Below are 17,010 nucleotides of genomic sequence, written 5' to 3' on the forward strand. Positions count from 1 at the left end.
TGTCGGCAAAGTTTTACTTATCGGACCGATATGTTAATAAATGACTAACATGGGCCGATACCGATGTTAAAGCCGATATATCGTACATCCCTGTCTGCTAACCATCTCCACCGCTTCATGACCACATTGGACCCATCTTCTGATGTATGATCCAGCTGGATGTCGGATAGTGTTGCGCCGATTTTTGGCCCAGATACCGATTCCTGGCTGTGCAGTATTTACCGATACCATCTGTTTGAAATTGATGTATGTGTGTGTGTATATATATATATATGAAGAACTGCATACTACTTAGGGTAGTAGAACTTTTTATTGCCTACCTGGAATGGGTGACAATAGTTGAATAAACTTTTTGCTCTCAAAGGCCAAAATAGTGAAACATTCGTGAAATTATAACATGTATAATAGTAGTGCAACAGTAAGACAGTAAAATTACATTAATAATTGAATCATCTCTTTTAAACCCTGAGTTTTGGCTCTCAAATGCCAAAATAGTGCAACTTTTATGAACTTATATAACATGTATAATACTAGTCTGGAGAGAGAAGGCTGCGTTCAAGTGACATACAGACATCAGAATGGTATCGGTGCCTATTTGTTGGTACTTACCGATACCGATGCCAACATTTTAGTGCTGGATCGGAGCCCCGTCCGATACTGGTATCGGTGCAACACTAATGTCGGACCATGTGGATATGGACCAGAACCTCAGAGGAATGCCTCTGAGACCTTGTTGAATCCAAACCATGAAGAATCGGGACCGTTCTGAAGGCGAATGGGGGTTCCAGCCAATAAGGTGATCGATGGGTTGTTCTTAAAGAGGGGAGGACGGCAAACGACCAGAATCCAGCCACAAACCTCTCTACCCCAGACTGGGTTCTCAGAACTTCATCTTTAGGAAGATAAAAACCGAAGAGGCCTGTCTTCAGCGAGTAAAGCGGACTTTGTTGCCTTTTCTGCAGCCTCCCAGTGACCTGGACAGGCCGCCGCGCTCTGGACTGCCAACGCATCAGTCAGAGGCCGTCCAGCTGCAAATAACAGGGTCAAATATTCTAAACACTGGGGCAGAAGTAACTGTAAAGCCACAGAGGCCCGGCTCAAAGACACTTGAGAGTATAAACACTTATTAAAACGGAGGGACGGTACCAAAACCCAAACCCTGGTGCCGGATAAAGGACTTTGGATCAACATGAAGCCTTTTAAGGGAGCTATTGAGGTCGACTTTTGGGTCAGGACTCTGTGGAGGAAAGGTGTGTGCGCGGTCTGCAGCTCCTTCCTGACTGATGGGAACCAGAGCGAAGGCCTCCGCCTCTCGTCTGCCCACGCCAGAGGAATACACCTTAAACCAGACCGAAAAAAGCTCCTGAAATATGCCAAATATGCCCCTTCCCTCCCTTCCTGGAGATGTAGGCCTGCTTCCCAGCCCACCCTTCTTCCCTCCGAGTCCGCCCCAGCCCAAGGAATTCCTCCCAGCATCAACACACCCACTTAACATCACAGATGACCCACTCACGCAGAACATGTGAAGGCATTAATAACACGAGTTTCCACCCAGCTGACCCAGACATGCCTTTTAAGGCTTAGCATTTCACATTTCTCTTTTCATTGCGTTCCAAAAACACTCCTGGAGCGGGAGCGGCGAGGAGCTGGCTGCTAAGCGAGGTGAAAAGACCAGGAGACCAGATAACAATCACAGGGCCAGTTAATGAAGAAAGCACTTTGGAAAAATAAAAAGTATCCGAGGAATTCACGGGCACCGTTAAAGCGCCTCGCTCCCTCCCTCCACTTCCTCCCACAAGCTTTTGAAGTCTGCTGCTTCCTCTGCACCTCTTCCCTGCTTGTTGTTTTTTTTTTTTTTCCAGGGTCAATAACATGGTAGCCATTTTTGACAGGCCTGCAAGGGGAAAGCAAACGAGGGGGGGGTGGGGGGGTGGGATGGGGGGCGGGGGGGATTTCAGTCCAGAAGAACCACTGGAAGCCGAAAGGTCCAGCAGAAACGGACGTTTCACAACAGAACCCTTGAAGACTCCAGGAGCCAGAGAGGATCATGCGGTAGAGCCAGGAAACCTGAAATAAATCTAGAAAGCATGAGGAAAAAAAAAAAAAAAAAATGCATCGCAGCTGTTTTCCAAAGTAGATAACTGAGCTGCACAAGATGCCGAATCGCAAACCATCCACCAGTGTTTGCAGTAAATGCAGAAAAGGACTAGTTAGATGTAGGGGTGTGCAAAATAATCGTCATGACGATGCATCGCGATTCTAATTTTCGCGATCTACTGCATCGGTTCTTGACGCCAAGTATTGATTATTCATTTAAAAAAAACTTATAAATAAAATTGCATGAATGGTTGGCGAACATCAGCCAAAAACAAGTGGAATACAACTTAATTGGTTTAAAGGACCACTGAGGCCATGTAAACGTCACTGATTATCCTTATTTTGTTATTTTAAGTTTTATATATCCTAGGCACTTTGTCGGTGTGTCCACTCCCGTAATAGTTATGTATCAATTGAAGACACTATCCAGATCATACACAGCCAGTCAGCCACTGGTAATGGCTGTATTTTTTTCTCACAGTGTTCAGTGAAATTATTGCAATGTATCGCGATACATTGCAATAATTCAAGTATCGTGATGCGAATCGAATCGTGACTTCTTTGGCAATACTCACCCCTAGTTAGATGCCATATTCTGTAGCTTTGCCAACAAAACTACCCGATTCTAGCCTTCCCAAATGCCCCAAATGCCCACATCTGATGTTTTATGTTCAGTGGCTGAGACGTAAAAGGCCCAACAGAGCCGTGTGTGGGGGGGGGGGGGGGGGGGGGGGGGGGGGTATCATTAAAATGTGGACGGATTGTCGTTTTCCTTATGGTGCAGCTCTAGCCGCCGATACAGACGGTCACATTTTATGGTTCAGCTTAGGGCTGGGCGATAAATCGATTTAATCGATTAATTTGAATTTACAATTCTTTAAGATTTCATTTTTGGAAAATCTGGATTTTATTTTGCCAATACACTCATTGGGTTTCCATGAAGAGAACAGCATGTGATGCTGAATATATGTTTAGGCAAATATACTGTCAAAATATTGTTAAGTAGTAACTTTTTTTTTTAACCATAATACGAGGTACTTCATTTACTTATTTACTTTTTTTTTTTTACTTAGTTTGAAGTTCACAAGTGCAGTGAAGCCTGTTCTTAGCTCAATGTGTAATACCACTAGCAGCAAATGTTTTGTTATATTTTCATTGTTTATAATATCACGGCTGCCATCTTGTTTTACAAGCATGTTTCACAGCTTGTTTTTAGTTCCACTTTGAATTCAGGTCAACTCCCTGACGAAATGCTTGACATAAAAGCAAGGTTTTAAAGTAATTTCTTAAATTTCTTTTTTATGAAACAAAAAGGAGGAAAAAAAATCTATTAATGGGATTTGGTATGATAAAATAGGAGATTTATTTTTTAATCCATTTCGCCCAGCCCTAGCTCAGCTACAGTGCGTCCTGCTTCCAGAAAAAAAACATTTAAATACGGTTTATTATGGAGGTACATAAATAAACTGCCCGCCCGGCTCGTCAGGGTGCCGGTTTGTTAGGTCTCTGTGATAAGAGCTCTCCAGACTTCCTCCTTTATGAACCGACGCTCAACCCGGAGGACTTTGCGTTCGTCGCTCTCGTCTTGAGTGGGTCTTGAGTTTTGCGCTGATAGCCGAGCACAGAGGGCCAGAGATAAGGTCGCCGCTCGTCTGCAGCGTCCGCCTGCCGGCGCGCTCCTTTCTGTTCACACGTCGGACCAGAAAGCGGCCTGAGCAGAGGTAAAACGGTGGTAAACATGATGACGCGTGCCTCCCCCGTTCAGTCCGACCCCACAGGGTGCACAACAAGGTTTACCGGCGCAGATTATTGGCCAATACGGTCCAAACTTCAACCACGTGAGGCCTGATTAAACATTACCACAGCAACTATCAGTCACCAACACATTCTTCTCTGCAGAAAACTGCAGGAAGACAAAGAGGAGGAAGGGGCAACAGGGCGGCTGCATTAAATAATTACGTCTGACTTTATGTTTTGGGGCATTTGCCTTTTTAAAGCAGGAAACAGATCATAAGGTGATTCTAAATCAGGAACATTCCCCCGCGAACATCAGACTAAACAGTATAGATCTGTCAGAGCTGGAAGAAAGCAATCTTTGGACCCGACGCTGCGACGTCTCTGTAGCAGACATCTGACACTCTGGGAACGCTCCAGACGGCGAAAACCTTTGCATTGTGGGTAACCCTGGTCCAACACCACTTACAAGCATCTCTGCACGACTTCCAGCAAGTTTTAAACCAACCAAAATGACTCAGTAACTATCCTACAAGTCCGCAGCCCCTCGCAGACGTATTCATACCCCTCAAACCTACGTCATCCGTTACATCACAACGTATTTCAAGTGAATTTATACGACCAACACGATGTAAAACAAATAAAATGTGAGAAGTGTTGCCGGTTAAAGTGTCTGATCAGAGGGTCAGCTGTGTGTTGGAGATCTGCAAACACCATTTATCTTCTTAGCTGTTATTACACTTCTGCTAATTGTGTGAATTCTAGATGTTGCACTTTATTTAACTTAGAGGGAACCGTTTGAAAGGGGGTGTTGAATACTAACCAGGGAGTTTGGAGCTGTAATGTGAAAAAAACTTTGAAGCAGCGTGAATACTTTCACAAGGCAGCGTGTTAATTTATGATTTTTCTGCATTAGAGTGCAGACCGGTTGGCGAAAACAATTCCCAATTCATCGGCTCATGTAACATGTTTGATAACAACCGAGTAACTCAATCAAATCCTCCACAGGTCAGTAAATAGGAGATATGTCAGCTCTGGAAACTGGTTTATTTGGGAGGCAGTTATGCAACCTTTCAGAAAAAGACGTTGCCGCAGCAAACAGGAGAGAACAAATGTGGTTGGACACGATAAACCGAAGGAATCCCTTTAATCTAAGCTTTGTTCAGAGATCTTCAGGGTAAAACCTGAGTTTTCCGTTCGTCTCTGAGCCCACCAGAGGTAAGGAGGAGGCTGTCTGGCATGTTTCAGAGAAATATTTATATTAAACTAACGTTTCAATGAATGCAGGAAGACGGAGCCTGGCGTGACAGAGCATCCGTCACTCACACGGCGTGACTCAGTGAGACGTGAACACACTCGCAGCTGAAAAAGTACTTTTAGTTACAGCTCAGCGAGCGAAGGACGCAGAGCCTCTAGTATCTGACGACAGAGCTGCCTGGATGGGAACGCGCCCGCAGACGTAGAAATACCTGCGCAGACACAAACGCCTGACAGCACTTCAGTCCCAGACAACACGTTCTGAATAGTTGTCGTTATTACGGCTCGTTTTAAAACGTGCGTGTCTGCGCGCTTCCACTCGTCTGTCACGCTGCTGCTGCTGGGACGCTGAAATTTACCCAAACGAGGGACAAACAACGATGGTTATGGAAGAGGATAAACAAGCCGGTTCACAACAAGCTGAAGCCGCAATCATTTCTGATGTTAGCAATGCTGCTTTAAAATCAAATAACCATTAAAATTGTCATTTATTACGGATGTGTTCAAAACTAAAAGGTGCAAAGGGAAAGAAATTGTTGGAGAATCAGCCGGTAATTGGTTCTATGAAGAGAGCCAAGGAAAAATAATAAAACTAAACATTACAACAGATTTAGCAGCAACTGGAGTTTTATCATATTTTCTATATTCTCTCTTAAATCATCAATTACTTTAGTAAACAATAACATGAAGTTTGAGTCCATTATTATGGACCCCTAGACTCCAGGCTCTACGTGTTTAGACGCCCCTTTTTTTCCCCCACAAACCCCGCTAACGTTCAGCTGAAGGCCAAGAAAAGTCAGATTGAAAACTACAAAATGAAATAAAAAGTTCAAAATTTAAAAAGCATCTTCACTCAAAATTCTCTTTAATGCCTCATTAGCTATGGTTACATATATGGAATTTCACAATGAGATTGAAATTTATTCGGATAAAAAAACAAAACAACAACAAAAGAATCGGATCGCACCGTTTATATGGACACACAATCAATTAATCTGATCATAATGTGTGTTTCTATGCACCTGGCTTTATCCAGAATATAACCGCTCTGACATGTGGTGTTGTCAAATTTCTGTTTTTTTTCTTTCTAAAAAACACAGAAGAAGAACTTCCGTCTTTGCTGAACAAAAAATAGTAAACAAAGCAGTTTTATACGATTTTGTTTGTCTTCGAGTGCCCAGGCTGGACTTGGACAATGTTCTAGTTACGGTTGAAACGTGAACAAATATTAAAAAATAAATAATAATTTTGAGCCTTTTTATGTTTTAAACAGAAAGCTTGTATTTGGAGCCACAACAGTTTTGCTGCTCACCAATGCAGAAATGTGTTCTCAATGGTCTAAGGGTCCAGAAATCATTAGTGCGTGTCATGAGGGGCTGCAGGACATGCAGAGGGTGCGGCCTAAATAGCTTTTCTTTGTGCACGTTATTAAGAAATAGCAAATACAGACTGACGTGTGATCGCTTGATATACACTTGTTTTAGAAAAGATTTGATTAATAAAATATATATTTAACTATTTTAAAAGTTTAAAGGATTTTTGCGGGGCATGTATGGGAAAGGAAATAAATAATATTTACCTTCAAAACTTGCACTGTGCACCTTTAAGGTTTAAAGATTTTAGGAGTTTATTCCGACAAATTCCTGCTAATTGTCAAGTTTACAATTTTGAAAATACCTGTAGTTTTGAAACCCTACAAAAATAAATAAAAATAAATACAGTTTTTGACTCCCCATCAAATGCATCGGTTCAGGTGCGTCAGGCTAAAGAAGGGCTACGCTAACCTTTAGCCAGATGTCGATGCAAATGCTTTCTCAAACTCTAGGGTCACCTGTCTTGATGACATCAAAAGCTGGATGACTTTAAATTTCCTGCATCTAAATTCTGACAAGACCGAAGTTGTAATCTTTGGGCCAGAGTCCTCAAAAAATAAAGTTCTTAATCAATCACTTAATCTGGGTGGCATTAACCTGGCCTCTGGTAATAAAGTAAAAAATCTTGGTGTTATTTTTGACCAAGACATGTCATTTAAATCCCATATTAAACAGGTTTCCAGAGTTTCCTTTTTTCACCTCAGGAATATCGCCAAAATTAGAAACATTCTGATCAGGGGTGATGCTAAAAAACTAGTCCATGCATTTGTTACTTCAAGGCTGGACTATTGTAATTCTTTACTATCAGGAAGTCCACAAAATGCAGTTCAAAGCCTTCAGCTGATCCAAAATGCTGCAGCAAGAGTTCTGATGAAAATCAACAAGAGGGATCATATTTCTCCAATTTTAGCTTCCCTTCATTGGCTTCCTGTTAAATCAAGAATAGAATTTAAAATTCTCCTTCTAACGTATAAAGCCCTTAATAATCAAGCTCCATCATATATCAGAGCTCTGATTACCCCGTATGTTCCTAACAGAGCACTTCGCTCTCAGACCGCAGGTCTGCTGGTGGTTCCTAGAGTCTCTAAAAGTAGAATGGGAGGCAGATCCTTTAGCTATCAGGCTCCTCTTCTGTGGAACCAACTCCCAGTTTTGGTCCGTGAGGCAGACACCCTGTCTACTTTTAAGACTAGGCTTAAAACTTTTCTTTTTGACAAAAATTATAACTAGTGGCTCATGTTACTCTCAGCTACCTTTATAGTTTTACTGCTATAGGCTTAGGCTACTGGAGGACATCAGGATCTAATTTTCTCACTCTATTGAGTTCTACTGTTCTTCAATTATGCATTATGTGTTGTCATTTCAGCTTTTAACTTTTTGCTCTCTCTCTTTTTCTTCATAGAAGGTACACCTGGTCTGGCGTTCTGTTAACTGTGACATCATCCAGAGAAGACGGCTCACCCGCTACTACCATCTAATGTAGAACAGATTACTAGATCAATGTGTGCTTCTGTGCTTTTTTGTTTCTCTTGTTGTGTCTCTGTTCTGTCTTCTGTAACCCCAGTCGGTCGAGGCAGATGACCGTTCATACTGAGCCCGGTTCTGCCGGAGGTTTTTCCTTCCCGCTAATGGGTGGTTTTTCTTCCCACTGTCGCTTCATGCTTGCTCAGTATGAGGGATTGCAGCAAAGCCATGTACAATGCAGACGACTCTCCCTGTGGCTCTACGGTTCCACAGGAGTGAATGCTGCTTGTCGGGACTTTGATGGTTTCCTTAGATAGGACATTTTTGACCAATCTGTATAATCTGACCCAATCTGTATAATATGATTGAACTTGACTTTGTAAAGTGCCTTGAGATTACATGTTTCATGATTTGGCGCTATATAAATAAAATTGAATTGAATTGAAATGTGTGCAACAGAGGCACTAAATGTTAAAATAGTGCATATGTGTAAGGATCTGGATAAAAAAAAACAACGATGGGGCGTTTTTATCTGCCACCATAAAGGAACGACTGGATCCTTAGCAGGGACCCGTTTGTTCCAGGTTTCCTTCAAAGCAGTAAAATGATATGCTGGTTATAAAAAGTGCTGGAGAAACACGATGAGAAAGTAAAATGAATGTTCAGACAACACAGACGCGAATACCTGCAGGTAATGAAATTTAATGAAATGCTTGAAATATTCCTGCATCCTTGATTAAAGCAGCAGAAGAGATGAAGGTTTATTTTCTCAGCGTTGTGTTTCTGGCACCGATCCACCTGCCGATGAGTTTCTACGAGCCGCCTGCTCTCCAGCTGGCCTGCGTACTGTCAACAGAAACCTCTGTCCAGGATACTACGCGCTACTTTACTGCATTATCACCACACACACACAGGCTCATAAATGGATGCCTGCTCGCTGGCTTCATGGCAGAGATCATGATTCAGCCGCGCTATTTCAAGGAGGTCCAAGTTTGTAACGCCTGCAACATCACTCTGCATCCTCCGCTGCGCTATTCCTGGGCCGGCGGGTAACCGAGGCTAAAAGCAAAAAACTCCACCGCTGATAAACGCCGACGCCATCCGCTCCCAAATCCGTCCAACGTATCGATTACAGCCAATCAGGATGTGCGCTGCGGGCCACACAGCTTACAACATTTATCCTACTCTGACTTTAGAAAATTTAAACGTGAATATTTAAGCAGAAAAACATTAGAATTAGGAGGAGTTCAGCTATTTTTGAGAAATAAAACCCATTAATAAAATACAAAAGCAGGTAAAGACTTAAAGGTTTGTTTTCCTGACAGTAAACTGCCTGAACAAACATGTCCACTGCTTAAATAGCAAATATATGGTAATCATCTCTATAGATTAAGGTTTTTAACACAATTCAAAGAAAGAAAGGTAGATAATTATTCATTTTTGGGTTGCTTTGAAAGGCCATTTACGCGACATTTACTCTTGTCTCTGTGAAACCAACGTCCCCACAGCACAACACCCCCTGATGTTTTTGACGCCAGACAAACCGTCTCGGATGACGTTTCCAATCTTTGGGTAGGGCTGAACAATTAATCGCATTTTCAATATAACTGCAATTTAAAGAAACGCAATTTCCAAATCGCAGAGGTCTGCAATTTTTGCCTATGTAACAATTAGGGAATTAGACACGTCCATTAGGTGTTGGTAAAATGTTTAAAGTGGGTTTGCCTCCACATGGAAGGGAAGACAGTTGCAGCAGTGAGATAATCTAACTTTATTCACTTGTTTTAGAGTTTATATAATCATACATAGCATTAAGTACAGGTCAATCAGTTTAATACATAGACTTGCTTGTTGGTTGGACTTTATCTTCAACAAGGATTGATGTCCAAATCAACTAAAAGCTGTTCTCTTGAATAATATTCTGATTAATAGAAACATTAAAAGTTCTTGTTTTAAATAGTCCTTGTTTACAAACATCTTTATTTAGAGGCCATTTTTGTTGCTTGTGTTTAATGCAGAGAAAAGTAAAAATTGCAATTTTGGTTGAAATATATTGTAGGCAGAACGCAATCATTTCTGCTCTGAGTTTAGATGCTGTGGGTCTTTTAGCAACTAATCTGCACAGCGAGGAAACAAAATGATTTGTTGTTTGTATATGTTTAAAAAAGACATGATAAATTAAACTGGGGAAAAAAAAAAACAAAAACGCATTAAATCGCAATATTAAAAGGAAAAAAATAAAAAAATAAATCGCAATTAGATTATTTTCCAAAATCGTTCAGCCCTATTTTTGGGTTTAAAAAGTTGACCGAAAAATATGCCTAATTTACTCTTCTGCTAGCTGCCATCTTCATCCGCAACTTTGAAACGTGTCAAACCGTAAATAAACCTTCCACCACAGCCTTTTTTCACCTGATCAGCGGACGCAACACGCGGCGTTTCACACAGATCAACCCTGAGCCACAGAGAATAACGCTACACAATCTATCAGTGTGTGCCATTATGTCACAAAGGACCACTTGAAGAGCAATGATAGACATGATGCATATAATATATTCCAAGTGCTATGAACTTGCCTTTTTCATGCTCATAAAATATTTAGCAACAGATGCTCACAGCCAGCACAAGCGGCAAAATGCTAAAGGTCACAGGGTGCTGGAAGCACAGGTGAGAAAGAGGAAAGGAGAAAGTAGGCAGATATTCCACCTGATGTCTTCGTAATATTTACCCAACATTATCACCATTGCAGGATTTTCTAAATATCATGCATCCTTAATTGAGACTATATCAAAAAGCTGTTTTTTTTTTACATATTTAGCCGTGCAGCAAAACATTTTTTTCTATACGGAAACGGCTTCGCCTGGTAAAGGTTTTGTTTAGTTCCTCGTCACCGAAGCACTTGTAAACTGTTTTCAGATTGCTTGCTTGTCAGATTAGAAGTCTGAAAACAACATTTAAGCAGGTTTTAGGCCTACTTTTCACCCAGACCATTTTTCTGTACAGTCAAAAATCGTTTTTTTAATTGGTCTGATATAATACTCTGATGTTAATTGTCTTGCTTTCATTCAATGCAAGCAGAATTCCACACAGTTTACAGAAATAAAGCATTTAAAATATCAGTCTTTGTGTAATTAATCCTTATATTGTTTCGCTTAGTGGTGGAGTTACTGAAATAAATTAGCTTTTTAATAATATGCTAATTTATTGAAAAATGACTGTAATCATGTGGTCGGTCGAGGCAGATGAGCGTTCACACTGAGCCTGGTTCTGGTTCTGCTGGAGGTTCTCCTCCCTGTTAAAGGGGAGTTTTCCTCTCCACTGTCGCTTCATGCATGCTCAGTATGAGGGATTGCTGCAAAGCCATCAACAATGCAGACGACTGTCCACTGTGGCTCTACGCTCTTTCAGGAGGAGTGAATGCTGCTTGGAGAGACTTGATGCAACCTGCTGGGTTTCCTTAGAGAGGAAACTTTCTCACCAACCTGGAGGATTTGACTGACCTTTTTTTTTTTTAGTAAAAGTGTCTTTAAAGGTTAAAACATGCCCCTGCATAAACCAAAATAAGGAAATATCTTAAAATCTAGGCAGCAGAATGAGTTACGATCCCCTAAATAAAGAAATGATCTTGCCAGATTTCACTCGTTTCCGCAGCAATTATCAGTACAATTAAGCCCACGGTTCTCCCCTCACCATTTCCATAGTAAAATAATTTCCGCCAATAATGCCTTTTTTCCTCCCACCCTCATGTTGCGACACTTCACACATTTGTGCCCCTCCGCCAGCAGGAGCTGGGGGGGGCAGCAGCATTTGCACCGGCAGGCCGGCTTCCACATTCCCAGTGGTCTGATTCTCCCAGGCAGAAAACCTCAATATTTTAATTTAATCCCCAGAGCAGTTATTTTGCCACGCGGTAATCCCCGGGTCCAGCGCTGAGGCTGATAATGACCCTTATTGGACACCCATAATGATTAGTTTTCGGTTTCACCCAAAGCAGCGCGGGACCGTTTCATTGGGCGGTCGCAGCGTTTGTGGAAAACCAATCGGCCGTTTCAAAAAGAGAAGAGAGGCTAGATCGTTACGCTACCTGACAGCTGGCAGACTGAAAAATAAAAACCTCTCCAAACTTCATTTCCTGGCTCTACGGCCTTTTTTAGAGACATTCAAACAGGTGACGGTTTAAATTGTGTCAAAAGGAACAATTATCGCTTCGCTGTGCGATGGAGTTCTGGAAAGCAGAGGGCATCTGCTGGGAAGCGTGCCTCCTTAGAGCCAACTTAACCAAACTGGGAGGATAATTTCCCAGGACTGAAAAGGCACGCTTCAGGCTGTAATCAGGGGAAATTCAGGCAACTCGCTCTTGACTTTAGTTAGACTTTCATTTGATTTTCCTTTTTGCATTTCCCCCCCCCCCCCACAAGTGGCGTAATAAAAAATACCAAAGGAAAGCCTTTTCACACGTCTGCCCTCAGTCCAGGAGGAAAGTGGCTTCACAGCCGGCTGGCATAATCTGCAGCAGGCTGGGGAAGGCGAGCCTTACTGAAAACTCATCAGGGAGTTCTGTTTTTTTCTTGCCTCCTTCATGTCTGAAACAGGTCAGGGCAGGTCCCCTCCGTCTCCCTTCCCTTCCCTCTGCTGCTCTTTACGAGCCCCACCTGGCGTGTTCGTCCTCCACCACTACAACCAGCTTTTCTGCCGCTCACACGCACCCCCCCCCCAGTCTTCACGTCTTGCCCTTCTGGAGAAAAGGAGGCACAGGGCACGCACTGTTCAGGCTCTGCCGCCTCGCTGTAAGGAAACGCAGGCCACGCGGCACAACGCTGGCACTTTCAATCACATGGGAGCAGAAAGCAAACACAGATACTCAAACAGAGAACAGAAAGCTCGCTTCCCAAAGCGTTTCCACCGCACGACGACTCCTGACCCGAGGAGTCCGCTTTAATCGTCCCAGGATGCGTGCTTAGCCAGCCCGGCCAAGACGACCGGTTTCTGCGAATTTAAGTTATCCGAACATGAGAGCGAAGAAATGACGTCACCAACGCACGGCGTGGGACCGATATCTCTCTCCTTCCCTGTCTGAACAGGCCAATATTCAGTCTGAGGGCAAGAATTAACCTGTTGCCTTGCTGATTTAAATAAAAAGCACTCAACACAACATACCTGACCTTTAACCCTCAACAAATGCATTTCCTAACGCAACTTTAAATATTGTTAGCAGACCTTAGAGTTAAGCTCCTGTTCCTCTCCGATTGGTCATCCCTGAATATCCAAAGGTTTAAGGCTGTTATGACCTACATGCACAGAGGAGACGTTTGTCTGGATGTCAGTAGGTGTCAAAGTCTCATATTGACCAATTTAAAAAGGCTGGAAAATAAGCTACAATTAAGCATAACCTGAAATTCTTCATTTAACCTGTATTTATTTAGTAAACCGTAAATAAGCTCCAGTCAGGAGGTGGTTACAGCTACTACAACAAATCACTTACATTCTTGATCCGTTTTAAGAATATGGCCCAAAACAACAACGACAAACAAAACAATAGAATCTAGTTTTATTATCTGCCGCACAACATTCATGGAATTCCGCTTCTGATTGGCCGATCAGGACCTTGTGACGACTCCTCCCCCGGAAGTGGTCAGCGCCCGACGGTCTGACCAGAACCAGCAGGAAGAAGCCCGATCAGCTTGTTGAGATTCATTTGCAATAAACGTATGATTTGCTACATTTCTCAGATTTTACTACGAAGTTCCAAGATTTTTAACTTTTTTTTTTAATTTTCCCTCCATCTCAGAAAAAAAAAAAAAAAAAAAAAATCACTTGTTCCAAATCCAAACTGAGAAACTACAGGAGAAAGACTGAGACCAGAACAAAGAGAGAGGGTTAACGTTAGACCAGAACCGCAGGCCCTTAAGCCATCTCCTTTAAATCCTCAAAGATCCAGGAACCGTTGTCGTAACTTAGACTTTAATCAGCCTAAATAATAATTTAAAACCTCCCATCTTAGTCGTAGCAATCATTTATAGAGTGGGTTGCATCATTATATTTTTTAACATGAATATTAACAAAGCAGTGAATGCATTAAAACTTTACTTAGTAAAACTATTAATTGATAAATAAACCCTTGATTGAGGTAATTAGCATTTCCTGGTCACTTTTTATTACAATTTATTTTCTTAATTGAGCGAACATACATAATTCTTATCACCTCCTTTAATTTGCTGTAGAAATTCTTTAATGTTGAGAAAAAAACAATATTCTTCTTACATGTTTCTTGAATTTTATGATAAAAATTATAATATTGATTGATTTTTGTACATTGACATGGTTTAACATAACTTTAACACATTTTGGTTTTAGGTTTTGGTGTAAATACGACGTTGGGAGTGCAGCCCGGGTATTTTTACCTGATGTTACAACGTGTGGATCTCTCCTGCTCCTTTAATGATTGTCTTCAGAGCTTCAAACGGTAAAAATCTCTATGTTCCTGTTTAATTGTCTCCATCTCATTGGTTTCTGCCAGATTTTTAACCACAGGTGAAACGAGTAACGGCCGTGTTTAGCTTGCATCACATTCACGCCTCCAGCGGAGGGATTTTCCAGCCCAGTGGCCCTGCGTGTCGCCATATATTCCTAAACATCTTTCCTATAGTGTTGACTGGGATGGTGGGGATGATATGGGCTGTACTGCAGGTTCATACATCCTGATCCTTTTCAGGGGGGTTATAGGTGAACACCTGAAAGCAAGGCATCAGCCACACCGCACGGTTAGCATAACAACTCAAAAAACCCAAATACCTCCTCAGCAAACTGCTTGCAGGTGTTTTCCTACCGTCGGGTTTTTCTGGAAATCCGTGAACCGTTCTGAGCAGCACTAGAGCGTTACTAAACAACTTTGAAGGAGGAATGTAATTAAATCATACAGAAAAAAGGAGGAGAGAGCACAGATGGGCGCTCCCAAACGAGGTGATATTGGTTCTGCCCCAATTCAGGGTCTGCATCCTTTGAAGGAAGCGGTCTAGGTGTGTTACGTCCTTCATGGACCTCGTCTTCACCTCAGCGTTACTCCTGTTGTCGAGCAGCTGAGACAGCGTGAAGAAGCCGTGACGCCCAAAAACAAAGGAGCCCAAAGGTTAAACCTGTTGTCTCCACTCTAAATGACTGTACTCTGTTTTTATTTTCCCCTTTATATATTCATTATGACCCACAATCTTTTTTTTTTTAATATTGCTTTATCGTGTTTTATTATGTTCTACTTCATTAATCTGCCAAATGTTTAATTTTATGTTGAAACATACCACTAAACAAAATTCATGAAGACAAAAAACATTTGTGTAATTTATTAGTAAAACATTTTCCCCCAACTTAAACACTAGCCCTCTAACTTTCTCTATTTGTAGATACAAATAATAATTAACTAACCAATAATTGTCGTTAGATTTCTGAATTACTTCTCATAATGGAAAAGCGTTCTCTCCCAGCATTTTTAAAATCAAAGCGATATGCCAACAAACAGAGCAAATATTTCAGTTTAATTTAGCTAACTTCTCGCCTAAAAGAAACTTTTCAAAAGTTAATTTTATGTCTCAGACACAACGGAACCATCCTTCAAATCGGGCAAAAGGAGGAGACATTTGAATAAATCTTGGAAGGATTCGTTAATTGGGCCAGCTAATTGGGTAAAATACGCAGCCCCTGAATTGGGACGCAGACCCTGTTGACTTACGCCTTGTGTGACGTCACCAGCTTGATTGAGGGAGAGGTTAAATAAATAAGGATTTACAGCTAAACAGTAGAGCTGATGTGAATCTGAACCATGTGGTGACGTTCCCTATGAGACGAGTTAGAATTTAAATAAGTTTGGTCGGTGTGGCAGAAGAGCCCGATTAGCGGCTTTAACGGCACCGCGCGGATTAACAGCGCAGAAACTGAGAGGGAGGTCCATAAAGCTGCTAAATGGAGGGGAACCTCCCCGGAACGCAACAGAACCGAACCGAGCAGAACCCACTCAGCACATAAATGTCCTGCAGAGGCCGTCAGCACGCAGGACGCCACCAGGCAGCCTGCGCTGACGTCGGCGTGACGTTAAACCAAAGTCAACATGGAATAAAAACATGAAACCGGGAGAAAAGCAGCAGAACCGGACGCGAGATTCGGATCAGGAGAGGTTTGGCGTCTTCCTCAAACCCAGATGGTTTCTGTTCCGAGCAGCGGAGGAGGAGGAGGAGGAAGAGGAGGAAGAGGAGGAGGAGGGCTGGAAAACTTGCCGCAGTTCAGACTCCTGCAGTCCGAGCCGACTCGGTCCAACTCGGGACCCGAACACACATTTCCGTCCCCCAAAAAAACAAAATAAAATAAACCAACATAACCCCCCAAACACGCTTGAGTTGCGCAGCCAGATTTACCTGGACGGCTCCCCCGCCGGGCCAGAAAAGAACCTCGGATTAATCCACAAAGTTCACACGGGCGGCAGAACCGAGCGCAGCCGACAGGAACCGGGACCAGCGCGTCCGCATATCCAGAACCAGCGGCGGTGCTGGTGGTTCTGCTCCAGTCCCGCTGCCTTCACTCGTTCTGGCCGTCCCTGCTTCGCTTCGGATCAAACCATCACATTCCTCCGCGTCCTTAACAATGAAAGAAGGTGGGCTTTGCTTTTCTGCTGCCGGAGGACCCGCCCCTCCGGAGGACTCTGACCGCAGAGAGGACGCCCTTCCCCGGCTCCCAGGCCCCGCCTCCCCCCCTCTGAGCTGCACATGTGTGGCCGCCCGGCTTCCTGCGTGTTATTATGGATAAACCCCCAACATGCCCACTTCCACGGTCACTCCACTCTGCAGGACGACTTTAGGACAACAAGGAGAGACAGAATAAGGAATGGATTTAAATATGGAACCTGCAACAACTAGAGACACGGATGGATGGATGGATGGATGGATGGATGGATGGATGGATGGATGGATGGATGGATGGATGGATGGATGCCAGGATGGATGGGTGAGATGATGGATGGATGGATGGATGGATGGATGGATGACAGGATGGATGGATGGGTGACAGGATGGATGGATGGATGCCAGGATGGATGGGTGAGATG

The 17,010-nt window shown here is 42.8% G+C and overlaps 1 protein-coding gene across 4 annotated transcripts in view; it reads right to left on the reverse strand.

Annotated features, from left to right (window-relative positions):
• luzp1 (leucine zipper protein 1) overlaps positions 1-16,639 on the reverse strand; it is a 60,016-nt gene extending 43,377 nt beyond the window's left edge. For 2 of the 4 annotated variants that reach the window (XM_036150507.1, XM_036150506.1), the window contains exon 1: positions 16,325-16,637. The gene's annotated coding sequence lies outside the window, so the exon portion shown is untranslated. Of the gene's footprint in view, positions 1-16,324 lie in introns of all 4 variants that reach the window. The other 2 variants (XM_036150509.1, XM_036150508.1) reach the window with 2 other exon arrangements.
• Between the last annotated feature and the right edge of the window lie 371 nt (positions 16,640-17,010).

Source organism: Fundulus heteroclitus, chromosome 19 (assembly GCF_011125445.2).
Source record: "Fundulus heteroclitus isolate FHET01 chromosome 19, MU-UCD_Fhet_4.1, whole genome shotgun sequence".
Classification (NCBI taxonomy): Eukaryota; Metazoa; Chordata; class Actinopteri; order Cyprinodontiformes; family Fundulidae; genus Fundulus; species Fundulus heteroclitus.